The sequence below is a fragment of the Echinops telfairi genome, unplaced genomic scaffold (assembly GCF_000313985.2).
Source record: "Echinops telfairi isolate 266 unplaced genomic scaffold, ASM31398v2 ScPeMD7_19;HRSCAF=73, whole genome shotgun sequence".
In the NCBI taxonomy this organism is placed as follows: Eukaryota; Metazoa; Chordata; class Mammalia; order Afrosoricida; family Tenrecidae; genus Echinops; species Echinops telfairi.
The window spans coordinates 5,075,624-5,091,338 of record NW_022103916.1 but is presented as its reverse complement, the minus strand read 5'-3'; the positions used below and the strand labels follow the sequence as shown (position 1 = coordinate 5,091,338).

Genomic DNA, 15,715 nt, shown 5'->3' with positions numbered 1-15,715 from the left:
CCAAAGGCAAGCCCGGGACCACTCTAAGATGACTAGGTCATCCCCCTCCTATTGCTTGTATTGCCTATGTTGCAACCCCTCCCTATGACGCAGGTTGTTGTGAATTGTATTGCCCCTCTCTGTGATGCATGATGCTGTGATGTATCCTCTAAAGTGAGATGATGCGTGGTTAGCAATAAATAAGGAGGCTCCCTGGTTCTCAGCGGTGGACAGGAGGGCTGCTCCCATGAGGGCGGTGGACCAGAGGGCTGCTCCTGCTCTGGCGGCCGGGTTCCCCCCACAAGGACCACCAAGCGGGGTGGAGGTGAGCAATGCTACCATGTAACGTGTCTGACTGCATTATTGTAATATCTCTCGTGCTCTCGATGATTTTAATATAATACTTATATATCTCAACCATACAATTGTGCATTATTGAACCCAGAAGTAGTATTACTGAACCCACGATTAGCGGTGGGGGCTGGCCCTACACCTCCTCGCCATATTTAATTTAATACTACACATCCCCAAGGAAACGCAACTCTGAAGAGGAAGTGCCAAGACACGCCTCACCCCACCCCCAGCCCAGCTCCCCAGAGAAGCGCCCCAGCAGGCCTTTGGGGTCCGGGTGGTCAGGGGACTCAGAGACCTAAGCTCACAGAGCGTATGCATACTGGTGGAGGTCTCTGAAGACCTAGCATTAACTGGGGCCGAAGACCAGCCCTGTGGGAGGGAGGAAAGGAAGCAGGCTTGGGAGAATAGAGTGTTACACTCAGGGATATTTCATTCAGCTCTTACATTTGCTTGAATAGTAAAACTTTATGGACGCATTTTAATTAAAATGGGGCTATAATGAGTATTTTTAAAAAAGCATCTATAAGCATACTGGTCCACACAGAGACGTGTAACCACACAGACTCAGAGGAGGGTGAACAAGCCTTTGATTTACCGCTTGTTTTGCAAGACTTCAAACTAAAACAAACAAAACCAGATTGATAAATAAAGTATGATTCTGAAAAAGAAAAAAAAGATATGACAAAATAAATCTGTAAATTATCAAGGGTTCATGAGGGTGGGGGGAGTGGGGAGGGAGGGGGAAATGAGGAGCTGATGCCAGGGGTTTAAGTGGAGAGCAAATGTTTTGAGAATGATGAGGGCAACGAATGCACAAATGTGCTTGACACAATTGATGCATGGATGGATGGATGCATTGTGATAAGAGTTGTAACCAGTAAAATGGTTTAAAAAATTTTTTTTAAAGAGTTACTGCCTCAGAATTCACAGTGGCAATTCTACCCTGTCCTATGAGTAGGCATCACCTGGAAGCCAGTGAGATTGGTTTGGTTTCTCACTCCCTGGCTTTACCTTCCATCCCCCACTCCACCCCCCACAGCCATCAAAGCTTCTTTCTTTTGGCATGAAGCTCATTGCCTTGGTTTTTCCTCTGTAACAATGGTCTCACAGGATACTCATCTTTTGGGGACTAACTTCACTCAGCATCAAGTTTGAGGTGCTTCACAGTGTCCTCACTGCGATGCAGCCTCCTGGGTTGTGTGTATGCCCCAAAGCTCTGTATCTATTCTTCGACTGATGGGCCCTGAGGTGGTTTCCAGCTTCTTGCTACTGGCTGAATAATGCTGCCATAAACGCAGATGTGCATAAGATTGGGTACTCCCTACAAAAAAAGAAAAAAATTTAAAAGCTATATATTTACTTTTTTTTTTTTTTTTAACAAAACAACCTTATCACCTTCAAAGTACTCTCCATTACATTTAATACATTTGTCAAATCTGCAAGTCCATTCTTGGAAACATTTTTCAAACTCATCTGTTTGGATGGGCTGACAGCACCTCCCTCTGTGTTTTTCTTCACCTCTTCTACATCGTCAAATCACTGTCCTTTCTTGTCTCTCTTCATTCGAGGACACAAAAGCAAGTTGCTTGGAGTGAGGTCAGGTGAGCCCGGTGTACGTGGCAAGAGAGGCATGCTGTTTGTTGGCAAAAACTGGCGCACTGAGATGGTGGTGTGAGCAGGTGCATGGTCGCACAATTTGGGTCTTTTTGTTGCACTTTACACAATCCTTTCAGAACCTCTAAGTAGAAAGCTTGATTAACAGTGTGACCTGGTGGAACAAACTCCAAATGCCCTATGAGTGGACATTTCCATCCATTCAGGAAGTTGACGGACACCCCCCTTTTTTCTTGTCTTTGTGTGTGTGTTTCATCAATTGACATTTCACCTTTTTTTGAAATGAGAAAACCACTCGTACACTAGAGTTTTTCCTATACCGCTGTCCTTACAAGCTGTGTTCAACATCATAACAGTTTCTGTGGCATTTTTCCAGAGCAGGAAACAAAATTTCACAGCCACACACTCTTAAATTGGCCATCATAAAAAAACAAAGTTCGAGCAAAACTGCTTTTATGAAAAAAATTCACTGTGACCAGAGAGAACCTTCCCAGGAGACACCATGGGGGCACTAACTCAAAGTTGCTCGATGCTCACCTAGCAGGAAAATGTGTGCTATGAAAGCTCGGCCCAGCGGAGCTTTTTTCCAGTGTTTTGGGGGTACCACCTCTGTAAGTCTTTTGTTTCTCTGGTTCAGTTTATTCTTAAGTATTTCATCCTGTGGGTACCTGTTCTAAGTAGTATTGTTGTCTTGATTTCGTTTTCAGAACTCAGTATAAGCAGCGGTTCTCAACCTGTGGGTCGCAACCCCTTTGGGGGTGGGGTGTCAAATGACCCTTTCACAGGGGTCACCCGATTCATAACAGTAGCAAAATGACAGTTATGAAGTGACGAAAATAGTGTTATGGTTGGGGAGTCACCACAACACGAGGAACTGTATGAAAGGATGGCGGCATTAGGAAGGTTGGGAACCACTGGTATACAGGAATCTGATTGTTTTTTGTGTATTGATCCAGATTGGCAAATCTTTGGGGTTTTTTAAATATGTCATCGTATTTTAAAATGATATGTCATTTTTAAATCATATGTCATCTACAAATAGCATTTTGTTTCTTCCTTGCCAAGAGTTCTGGCTTGAACCTCCAGCACAATATTGAATAGGAGTGGTGGACAAACATTTGTGAAGGGTTTGAGATCGGGCCTCACAGGACCTAGCTGCGCCATCCTTCGATGGACACAAGGAGCTCTCCCTGTCTAATGGCCCACTGAGGACAGGTTCTTGGTCAGTGAGGACATGCCTGGCCTGCTCTTTCTGGTGCTCCATGCTGCAACCCTGGGCCTAGGGAACAAACGAAGGGGATGAACAGGGAAGTGGGGGTGGGGTGCGTGAGGGGATTTGGGGAGCAAGCAATGCTGCAGGAGTGGGAGGGAGCACTGGAACTGATTGTGATGATGTATATACAACTCTTTTTAAAAGCGATTTAACCATGAAAGTGTATATGTGAATCAAGACTACTAAAAAAAGAAAAAGAAACCAAAATTGACCATGGGTGAAGGAGAACGAGGTGTTGCTTAGGGGGCATCGAGTTTATGTGAATGATGGTGGGATCATTGGAAAGGGGGATCAATAATGGTTGTTCAACACTACGAGTATAATCAATGGCCCTGAACTCTACATGTAGAAGCTGTGGAATTGGAGCACGCTTTGTTGTGTATATTTTTGTCACAATTAGAAAAATATAACTACAAGAGTAACTGAGTACAAGGGAGATGTTCTAAAATTGAATGTGGTGGTAAATGTACAACTCTTCTTGATGTGATTGAATTACTGAATTATATGATATGTGGATGAAGTGCTAATAAAACGGATTTTAAGAGAGGGGTGGGGAGCGAATCCCTGGAAGTAACTGTGGGTGCCCCAATGGCATTTGGGAGCTGGGAATTGCTGGGGACTTTTGCAGTCACCTGGACATGCAACAGCAGGAAGGTGAGTATATATTTCAGGGAATTGTGGGTTGTAAATGAAAGAAACCCAAGTCAAATAGACTTAAGATAGAAAAAAATTGAGTGCCTTTTGAAGGGACACATTGTGGATCCAGGCTTGTGGCTTATACTGGAAGCACATACTTTTAAGCCTCCCATCCTGGCTAGAGAGACACCCACGGGCAATTCTCTCCACTTGATTCTGCAATCAATACTGTGGAAACCCCAAGGGAATTTTAATTATGACAGTGACATTTTACCTGAATGTTGACAGATCTGTCAGTGTGTGCCAGGAGAGTCGAGGAGAAAGAACAACTGTTATGATTTGAATTGTATCTCCCTGCCTCCCCACCCCCGCCCCCAAAAAATATGTGTTCTAAATCTTAACCTCTATGCCTGCGTTTATAATCCCATTGGGAATTCGTTTCCTGTTAGATTAATGAGGCAGGATTGGTGTAGAAGGCATCTTGAAGCAATCTCTTCTGAAATATGAAGAGATTAAACCAGCAAGCAGAGAGATGGATGCTAAGGAACTAAGGAGCACATACAACAGAGAAAGAAAACTTTTCCCTAGCATCGATTGCTCTGAATTCAACCTTCTAGCTTCTTAAATTGTGGGAAAGAAATCTGCGTGTTAAAGCCACTCACTTGTGGTATTTCTGTTCTAGCAGCAGTAGACAACTAAGCCAGCAGCTCTGGAACTGGGAACAGCATGGACTTTTTAAGCATTTGACTTCTGTTCCATGTTTTTCTCCCATTCTGTCAGGTCCATCTACGGTCACCTGATCATAACTGTCTGCAGTAGTGGCCGGGCAACATTTTGTTCTTCTCGTCTCAGGGTAGATGAGGCTCTGGTTCATGTGGAGGACTAGTCCTCCACACTCACTTCTTCTGAGTACTTGGTTTCCTTCTGTCTCTTATGCTGTGGACCAATCGTTGTCCTTCATAAGTCTTTAAGACCCCAGACACTACTCATCAAAGTAGCATATAGAACATAAACATTATGAACTCTATTATGTCAATTGACTGAGATGTCCCAGCCTTCAAACCCAGAAAACCAATCCTGTAAGATGTTTAGTTATATATGAGAAGTGTTCATAACTGTGCTCCCTATGTGTTTTATTACATATATGAATATATGTGCATATGTGCACATACATCTCACACACATATACATCTATATATATACATGGATATATGCATATATATCTGAAACCACACACATTTTCTGCTTTGTTGCACAATCATATATATCACAGCATTTACCAAAATCATCCTTTTTCTTGTTTTTTTCTATTTTTAAATTTTTTAAAATCATTTTATTAAGGGCTCATACAACTCGTATCACAATCCATACATACATCAATTGTGTAAAGCACATTTGTACATTCATTGCCCTCATCATTCTCAAAACATTTGCTCTCCACTTAAGCCTCTGGCATCAGGTCCTCATTTTTTTTCCCTCCCTCCCTGCTCCCCCCTCCCTCATGAGCCCTTGATAATTTATAAATTATTATTTTGTCATATCTTGCCCTGCCCAATGTCTCCCTTCACCCACTTTTCTGTTGTCCGTCCCCCAGGGAGGAGGTCATATGTAGATCCTTGTAATCGGTGCCCCCTTTCCAACCCACTCTCCCTCTACTCTCCCAATATCACCACTCACATCACTGGTCCTGAAGGGATCATCTGCCCTGGATTCCCAGTTCTTATCTGTACCAGTGTACATCTTCTGGTCTAGCCAGACTTGCAAGGTAGAATTCAGATAATGATGGGGGGGGGGAGCATTTAGGAACTAGAGGAAAGTTATATTTTTCATCGTTGCTACATCGCACCTTGACTGCCTCGTCTCTTCCCCAAGACCCCTCTGCAAGGGGATCTCCAGTGGCCTACAAATGGACTTTGGGTCTCCACTCTGCCCTCCCCACCTCATTCATTATGGTAAGATTTTTTTGTTCTGATGATGCCTTATACCTGATCCCTTCGACACCTCGTGATCACACAGGCTAGTGTGCTTCTTCCATGTGGCCTTGTTGCTTCTGAGCTAGATGGCTGCTTGTTTACCTTCAAGCCTTTAAGACCCCAGATGCTATACCTTTTGATAGCCGGGCACCATCAGCTTTCTCTCCCACATTTGCTTATACACCCATTTGTCTTCAGTGATCTTATCATGGAGGTGAGCACACAATGATATGATTTTTTGTTCTTTGATGCCTAATAACTGATCCCTTCTGCACCTCGTGATCACTCTAAAGTACCCAGACTAGCACACCATGGCTCCATTGTTTGTGTCACGGGGACATCATTTACCTGGATCCTTCCCATTCTGGGTTCCCCTTTCTGATCATGTTTGTGCTTTGGCTAAAATTCATATTTTTGTCTCTATTCAGACATGATTACAGGATGATCTTGTTTTTGTCTTGATCCTCTCTCTCACTGCCATTGAGTGAATGCTAACTCATAGCAAACTCCTGTGGGTTTCAGAGACTGCAACTGTTTATGGGAGTAGAAAGTCCAGTCTTTCTCCTATGGAACTGTTGGTGGTTTTGAACTACTGACCCTGAAGATTGAAGGGCAACACATAACCACACCACCACCATCCATCAGACTCAAAAAGGGTGGCCTTGTCTGATATTGCTGTTCACCTTCTACAGAAGAACATCAAAGCGGTGAGTGCCGGGCCAGCTCCTGACTGACAGGGACTATTGCTTAGTCTCTTAGTGTGCTCCTAGAAGATAAAGCTCAGATCAAGCTCTTAGTGTGATAAAAGCTCTGGCTCTGATCAGATTCTGAGAGAAACAAATGCTTAATCTCTGAGGACATCTGAAGCCCAGACAAGCTCTGAATCACAGATATCTGCTTACTGATGACTCTGTGGGGTGCTTATTACATTAGAGCTTCAGTTTCTACCTCTGTAAAATGAGTGACTTCTATGATGGGTGTAAGGCCAAGTATGAGAGGGTGTGGCCATTGAAAACACTAGTGAAATTCTATAAATCTGTAGGTCAATCTGTCAAAACCAATCTTTATCAAGTTATATCCTTCAAACTTAAAATCAATAGCAGGCAGACTGACGTTTCCTCTTCTCCTTTATGACATTTTCCTGATGCAAGTGGAGATATTGGTATTTAACAAAACTGCAAATGTGTTTGTCTTTTGACCTAGCAATCCCACTTCTAGCAATTTACCCTGAAGATACAACTCCAGTGTGTTAGGCACAATTCTCTAGAGAAACAAAACCAGGACACTTATGATCAGATAGATAGATAGATAGATAGATAGATAGATAGATAGATAGATAGATAGATATACAGCATGAAGGAATGTAACAGCTAATTAGTCCACACAGCAGTACAGAGGGCTCAGTTCAACTCACCTTCGAACAACAGTTACTATACTGAAAGCCCTTCAACTCATGGGCTGCCCAGTCCGAGGTCAAGGAAGCAGACAACGGAGTCTTCCCTGAGGCAAGACAGGCAGACTACCTAAAGGCAACAGACAGCAGGGTGGGTCAGCAACAGTCAGTAGCTCAGGATGGGCTTAGCAAAGCAGCAAAGCAGGCCTGGATGGGATCTCGAACTCAAGCGGCACACATATGCAGGCAACAGGATCCACCAGCCTCAAGCTCAAGCAATGCACACACCAGCAGGGTGGAGAAGCAGGTCTTGAAGGAGCCTCAAGCTCCAGTGACAGGATCGTTGGCCTGGCCCACAGGTAGTCCAGCACATGGATGAGGCAAAGAACTAGCTCAAGCAGCAGCACGCTGGTCTGACCACCAGGGAGGAAGAGAGGCCTGGGAAAGCCATACCCTGCAATCAAGCTGTGACTTGATTAAACTAGTCGGCACAATAAACCGTCCAGCAATGTAAAAATGTATATGTACCAGGTTATTCAGTGAAGCATCGTTTATTATTATAAAACATTGGAAATAATATCAGTTCTTATATGTAGATAGGAGTTGAATAAACTGTGGTATATCCACACAATAGAGTCCCATTTAGCTGCCAAAGATTGCGGAAGATTTCCATGAACTGATGAGAAGTGCCAGGGCATATTGTTAAGTGAAAACGCACAGTGCACAAAAGGTAATCTATGGTATACAATACTTGGTGGTAAAAGAAAACACACGGGCTATCAATAGTGCTGTACAGCACGAACAGTATAATCAATGACATGGAATTATACAAGTAGAAGATATGAATTAGAGAATATTCTGTTGTATTTTTGCCACAATTGGAAAAAATTACATGATTAACAATGACTACAAGGAAGATGAAAGTGTTCTAGAATTGAATATGGTGACTAACTGACACGTTGGGTCAGTTAGCCATTGGTGGTGAACTGAAAGATTAGAACTTCAGAGCCACCCAGTGACTCCATGGGAGACAGACGTGATCTGCGTTAGTAATTCTGGCTCTTATCAATTCTGACTCACAACAACCTTATAGCACAGAGTAGCATTGCCCCTGGGGGTTTCCAAGACTGTAAATACTGTATAACCCCACTTGGCGGGAGCGAACAACAGAACTGTACGTAAATGGATATATTGGATGGGGTAAGATGTGGCAAAAAATAAATAAATATGGGTTCAGGGTAGGGGGATAAAGGGCAGCTGATATCAAGGGGAAAAAAAGAAAAAAAATGTTTTGAAACTCACTATACAATACTGCTTGACATGATTGAACTATGGAATGCTGTGCTATCTTTAAGAGCACCCAAGAAAATTATTAAACAATAAAAATATTGTAAATCTTGATGGGAGTAAAAAGTCTCATCTTTCTCCCACTCTGTTTTTTGTTTTGTTTTTCTGTAAAGATTACAGTCTAGGAAAAACCCCAAGGGGATCTTCTACTCTGCCATATGGGGTCACTATAAATCAAAACTGACTCAAGAGCATCTAACAGCAACAACAACATCTTTACAAAGAGAAATATAGGGTGATGGTAGCAAAAAATGGCATAGGAGGCACAAGACCTCCACAGCTAACTTCACCAGGGAAAAGGAGGATCGTTATTTGCATCCACAATCCAAGGTTGAGTCCTATGAAGCACAGGTCAGTCATGCCTCCACCTTGCAATCACTTTACCATTCTGATGCCAACCATCTCTCCCAGACAACTCTTTACTTCTCTGATGGGTTCAATAATTCATTGCAAGGGCCACACAGAACTTACAGACCATACTTGTAGTTATGAAGTTTATTCGTGGGTTAGTCTGGATAGACTAGAGAAACAAATTCATAGACACTCACATGTGTATAGGAAAGAGCATTATAAACAAGAGCAATTAAATATTGAGAAAACATCCCAGCCCAGTCTAGACCTAGTCTATAAGTCCAATATTAGCCCAAATGTCCAATACCAATCTATAAAGTCCTCTTCAGACTCATGAAACACATGCATTGACACCAAATGCAGGATGATCACAGGCCAGTGGGTGGGAAGTCTTGTGGATCCAGTGGTGTTGTAAGCATCTTAGCACTGGCAGGGGTCTCCACGTGGCTCCTCCAGCTCCCAGGACTCTGGCTGCATCAGGGTAGCCTCATGCGGCTTCTCGTCAGGAATGTCTCGCAGGGAGTGAGCGTGTGTCCCACCTTAAGCAAGCTATTTATCTCCTTAGCGCCTCCAAATGAGGTCATCAAGCTGCCACCTGATTGACAGGTTAAACTCTACCACTTCACTCTTAATCCTCAAATTGACACCAGATTATGTAACTACCACAATGAGAGAAGTACCCGGCTACAAATGAAGACCAGAAATAACTCAGGATGTAGTTCTTCACTCAGGACAATCTCTTCTTAGCCATACTCACAGATAGGTAACTCTTGGGCCTCAGGTTTGGCCTTGGCCCAAAGGCTCTCAACTCTAACTCTGGGATGGCAACCATTACTTCCCACAACAAAGGTCTGAAGGCACCCCACTCCACCAGCAAGCTTGCTGACAGAAGGCAGGCAGTTTTCTTGCTACGTGGATAGGGCAGCCCACTGTACTGTCTCCTGCCGGCTTCTCTGCCACTGTGTCGCCAATGGAGCGCTCTCGCTCTCTCTTTCTCCCAGATCTAGGAGGTTTTCAGCACAGGGATCCAAATCTGAAGGATAGACTTTGCTCCCAGTTCTTCCATCTTGGTGGGGGTGAGATACCCACTTCTGCTTCAGGATGGCAAAACTGACTAAACACCTTATTTGCATGGTCCCTCCTACCCCCCACCCCCCAGGGTACCATGCACCTATTTTTTTTGCACATTATTAACAAGCTATCTGATTCTCTTGGTGAGCCACAAGCACCACATTTGCATAATATCACCCAATCTTTAGCAGTCCTGGTAGCATAGTGGTTACACATTGGGCTGCAAGGTCAGTTTTTCAAAACCACCAGTGGCTCCGAGGGAAAACAACAGAGCTTCCTATTCCTGTAAAGAGTTACAGTCTGGGAAACTCACAGGGGCAGTTCTACCCTGTCCTATGAGTCAGCATCAACTCAATGACAGTGAGTTTGGTGTATTGTTTTTGTTTTGTTTCTACTCCTGTAAAGAATTTGAGTCTTATGACAGGTTTTGACCTGCTGGGCAGGGATCTGCACTTGGAAGAATTAATTCAGGAAGGTCCCCCTCTGTGGCCAATCCCCAGACTTGGAGTCAATAGAGCACAATTGAATAGGACTGTAGAGGCCAACAACTCATGGGTTGTAGCTCAAAGTGGAAATGTACTCACATAGACTCCTCAGACTGACACTGGGAAAACTGAAGATGTTCTCAGTGCTATCGCCCTAGAACCCAGGGGGATGATTGACAATGAACTTTTTTGTTTCTATGGGTTTTTGTTTTCCTGCCTTTAGCTTGTTTGTTTGTTTGTTTGTTTGTGTTTGTCTCCTGGTTGGTTTGTTGCCATTATTTGTATAGTTGGTCTTATGGGGTTTTGATTTTGTCATATTATGGCCTCCAAAGAAAACCTGAGCCTTGCATATCTCAGTGAAAAGCAGATGGATTTGGGGCTCCTACTTAACTCTAGCCCCAATCCAAGAACAGCTAGTTCTGATAACAGGGCCCTGCTCGATACTCACCTTCATGAAAAGATCACTGAAGATAAGGGTGCTACAGCAAAGTGTGGTGAAGAGAGCAGATGGTGCCTGGCTATCAAGCTGAATAGTGTCTGGAGTCTTCAGGCTTGTAATTAATCAAGCAGCCATCTAAGCAAGGAGTCAACTAAGACCACGTGGAAAAAGCACACCAGCTACTGTGATCCAACGATGACAATAACAAAATTCAAATATGATGAAGGGAAAAGTACCAGAGCTAAAATTATAAACACCTACTTGGTAGAATGTTATGGAGGATAGTGGGAATTCAAAACCCATCTGCAGACTAACTCCTAAGATTAAGCCGATGGCAGACCCCCACTAGCCACAGGCAGAGGTCGGGAACAGCTTTACTATCAGACAGAGATCATTGTAATTTTGATGATGCTTGTTGGAACTCGATACTTCGGTCAACTGACCTCACTATTGACCCAACCTGAATTTGTTCTAGATGCAAAGATCTCTTGTGCATTCCATGACAAAAATGTCTTACCTTGCATTTTAAATATTAAGAGTGGTCTTTACTTTCTTACTCATTATTTGTATTTTTATCTTTATATCATTATTATTTTATCCTTACCACTTTATTTTTTATTTTATTCTTTCTCTTGGGTTTCCCAGTTTGAACTATTGAATTAGGTGCCAATAAAAATATTTTTAAATTTTTTTTAAAGAATTAGTCTTGGAAACTCACCAAGACGGTTCTATCCTGTCCTATAGGGTCACTAAGAGTCAGAATCGCCTTGATGGCGGTGAGTATACGCAATCTTTTGGTGAGAGTTACAAAGACTATGATTGGAAGAGACCTAGTAAATCATTCGGGGGAAAGGACAGTCTTTCTACTGCTGTACACAGTTACGGTCTTGGAAACCCACAAAAGGTTTCTATGAGTCAGCATTGACTGGATGGCAGTAAGGATTACCTCATTCACTGTCTAGAGAGGGTGGGAGCATGTGGAAGCAGGACAGAAGGAATATAATGGAAAAAATGACCCCTCTCTGTGTAAATGTTTTGGTATAGTTCTGCCTTTTGAAACCATGTGAATGTTTTACATACTTAAAATAAATTTAACAACTATGGGGGGAAATCCTAAAGTGGAATACAAGCATAAACAAATGAATATAACTAATTTTCAAATGAATCACACAGCCTTGCCTAAAGGGAGCAGGGAGAACTAAGTCAAGTAATTTTAGCCATCACATCAGGCTAACGACAAGAAAAACTTGTTGGTAGGCTTATTTTCCACAGACATTGGTAGGCTTATTTTCCACGGTGATAAAAATAAATTTGTAATTCTGAAACCATATATCCTAGAACTGAGGAAATAAGTAAAACTACTATGGATCCTGAAAATCCGGTTCCTCGCATTTGGAGAAAGGGGAAGTCTAGAGTGAACACTGGTGTTGGGTTGGTATTGTAGGCGTCGGTAAGAATCCATGGATTGTAATATACAAACAGAAAGATGGATATAGAAATAAGTGTCGGACTGTGTATGTAAAGTGCCCTGGTGGCACAGCAGGTGAAGCCTTGGGTGACGAAGAACAAGCTTAGCAGGGTACACAACAAAGATGAAGCTGTCTGCTTCCCTAAAGAATCCCATCTCTGTTCTATAGGGTCACTGCGGGTCAGAATTGACTTGACCGTGATGGGCTTGGGGCTATAAATATGTATGTGGTCACTAAGAATGTCTAGAATCAGGAATATTCCAGAAGCGATGAACATTTTAATGCATAGCTCTTGGTTTCCCAAACACCATTATCAACAATTAAGCAGTCTCTAATTGACAATGGGGTTCTGTTTGATGGCTGCATCTTAAAGCAATCCTGACGGAAGTCAAACCCCTCTTTTATTGATTTTAGTTTTCATTATTATTGCTTTTTTATTATTGCTATATTTATAATCCAATCTGTGTCTTTGAGGGTTGGAAAAATTACGTATAAACCTACAGGTATATTTTCACATTATATGTAGTATTTATTATGAATGATAAAACTAACAAACAAAACAAATGGCTGCAAGTGCATCTTGGTGTAGTTTGAATATGAATACATCCCAAGTCAGGCACTACCTATAGAAGGAAGCAACGCTTCTTGAGGAAACGGCTGACTTCTGGGCTGGGACTGGGAAAGTGCAAAATGAGCTTGACGCAGTTTGATGTTACCTAAAAAAAAATAATAATAATAACAGGCTGAAAAATGATGGGTCCCTGTCAAAAAGACACCAGAGCCAGGGACTGGCTAAATTTAGATCAATCTGATCATCAAAATAATGATGGTAACTGACTTTAACCTGTAGATTAAATAAAGAATCTACGTGTTCCAACTGACATAAATAAACTGCTAACTACAGGTCAGTGGTTGGAACCCACCAGCAGCCCCGAGGGGGAAATATGAGGCTGCCTATTCCCATAAAGATTTGAAGTCTCAGAAAGCTAACGGTTCTGCTCTGTCCTACAAACATCGTTATGAGTCAGAATGGATTCAATGGTAGTGAGTTTGGGAGATGAGACTCTCACTGCTGTCTGGTCAAGTTCATCTCACAGGGACTTCCCGGGACAGAGCAAATGGCTCCATGTGGTTTCTCAGGTTGTAAATCTTAAAATCAAAATTAAAAAAAAACATATTGTGAATTTGGTGAGGATTTACAGAGCAAATGATATTTCTGTATTCAACAACGTATCAAACCTCCCAGTGCCTGACCCTGTAGAGGCTGCAAATCATTAAGGAAATGAACTATCTCCTTTTGCTCCAACACAGCAGCCTGGTGGGGTCAAACCACTCCAATGCTTAACCTGCTGTACCACAAGTGCTGCTCCCATCAATAAGAAAAAGAAAAATGATACAATAGAGAAATAGACAACTGGCACGAATAGGTAATTCCCAGAAGAGACTTGAAATGGCCAATATATATAAAGATAACTTAATTTCTTTTTTATTTTTTTGATAACTTAATTTCTTTAGTAACTTGGGAAATGCCAAATTAAATCAATGCCACCAGATTGCCAAACATCAAACAGCTCCATTTCAAGTAAGGATGTAGTGAAGGGAGCTTTCAAACAGTTGGTGGAAGTATAGGTGGGTATGTTAGAAAGTAATTCGGCAATAGCTAGTAAAGTTCATGATGCCTACATTCTATGGCTCAACGTGAATATTCATAAGAACACTAATTATCATATTCAAAAGTGAAAAACCAAATATCCTTCAATAGTAGAGTATGCAATTGTGGGGTGCTCTATAATAAAATGCCACACAACAATGAGAATGAATAAACTATTTGTACACTTAACACATGGTGAACCAAAAAACTAGACAATGTGTGAGCTACCTGTATATTCAAATTCAATGGGCTTATATTAAACAAGTAAGTATGGGATTCTTTCATTCCATAAACTTGTATCCATGAGTACTTTAAAATTTTAATCATTACAGTAGTTTGGCCAAAACAAACGTCATACTAGTATCTGATCTAGCATCTAATCGAACTGCCAATTCACAAAAAAACACAAGAACAGAGAAACAAGTGTAAAGGCCTCTCCGGTAACCAGCAGAATCCACAGCAAAGGAAGCCTCCAGAACAAATAGCCCAGTCTCCTTAACATCAGGAATACAAGAGAGCCAGACAGGGGAAATCTATAAATGCATAGTGACCATATCGGACTGAGTAGAACTGGCTTCATAAAGAGATTTAAAACAAAGATTTGAGGATAAGCCTTAGAAGGGCTCCTGCTGGCAGAGCAACTGCATATTAAGCAGCTAACTGCAAGGTTAGTGGTTTGAACCCACCAGTCCCTTGTGCTCCGTGGCAGAAAGATGAGCCTGTAAAAGATTTAAAGTCCCAGATACACAAAGGGCAGTTCTCCTCTGTCCCCTAGGGTCACTACACACCAGAAAGACTGGAGGGCAAGAATTTGGTTTTTGTTTTTAAGTAAGGAGCCGCACAGCCCAAAGGCTATGCCTAGAAGAGCCTTATTAAATAATTGACTGCACAGCACACTGTGATCTTTGGACACGAACAAAACACGATTAAGATTTTTGAGACAATTCAGGGAATTTTCAGCACTAACTCAGTATTTAATGTTGTTCAGGAACTACTAATTTTTAGATGTGATAATGATGTAGTCATGTTGTTGTTTTAAAGCACTCATCTCATAGAGAAGCATGCAGAAATATGTACAGATTAAGTGAAAAAATGTAATGCTTTAGTCAACATATCTCTACTGCATTATTGTTCTATTTTACTGCATTCATACACACACACACACACACGTGCTCGCACAGAGACAAAATAAAGTAATGGGAGGTTTGAAACACACACCCATACACACAGAGACAAAATAAAGTAATGGGAGGTTTGAAACACACACCCATACACACAGAGACAAAATGAAGTATCTGATGGGAGGGGTTCGAATGAGAGCTGAGCGGACCAGAGTGAGACCAAGTTAAATTGTTAGGTATAATAATGGCATTAGAATTATGTTAAAAAAGGGTGAGGGGGGAGCAGTATTTCTTAGAGATGTTATCTTGAGTAGGGGAAAAATCTAGGGCTTGCTTTACAGCAAAACAACAAAGAGGGGAAAATAAACTCAAGTCAAGTCAATTCTGACTCATAGTGACCCTGTAGGACAAGAAAGCACCACCACTGTGGACTTCCACGACTGTAACTTCACAGGAGCAGAAAGCCTCATCTTTCCCCTTTGGAGCCGCTGGTGGTTTCAAAGTGCTGACCTCTCAGCAGCCCAGCATGTAGCCCACTGTGCCACCGCAGTTCCCTATA

The 15,715-nt window shown here is 42.1% G+C and overlaps 1 protein-coding gene across 1 annotated transcript in view; it reads left to right on the top strand.

Annotated features, from left to right (window-relative positions):
- The window catches only part of LOC101639467 (bridging integrator 2-like), a 20,919-nt gene that overhangs the window by 1,732 nt on the left and 3,472 nt on the right, over positions 1-15,715 (top strand).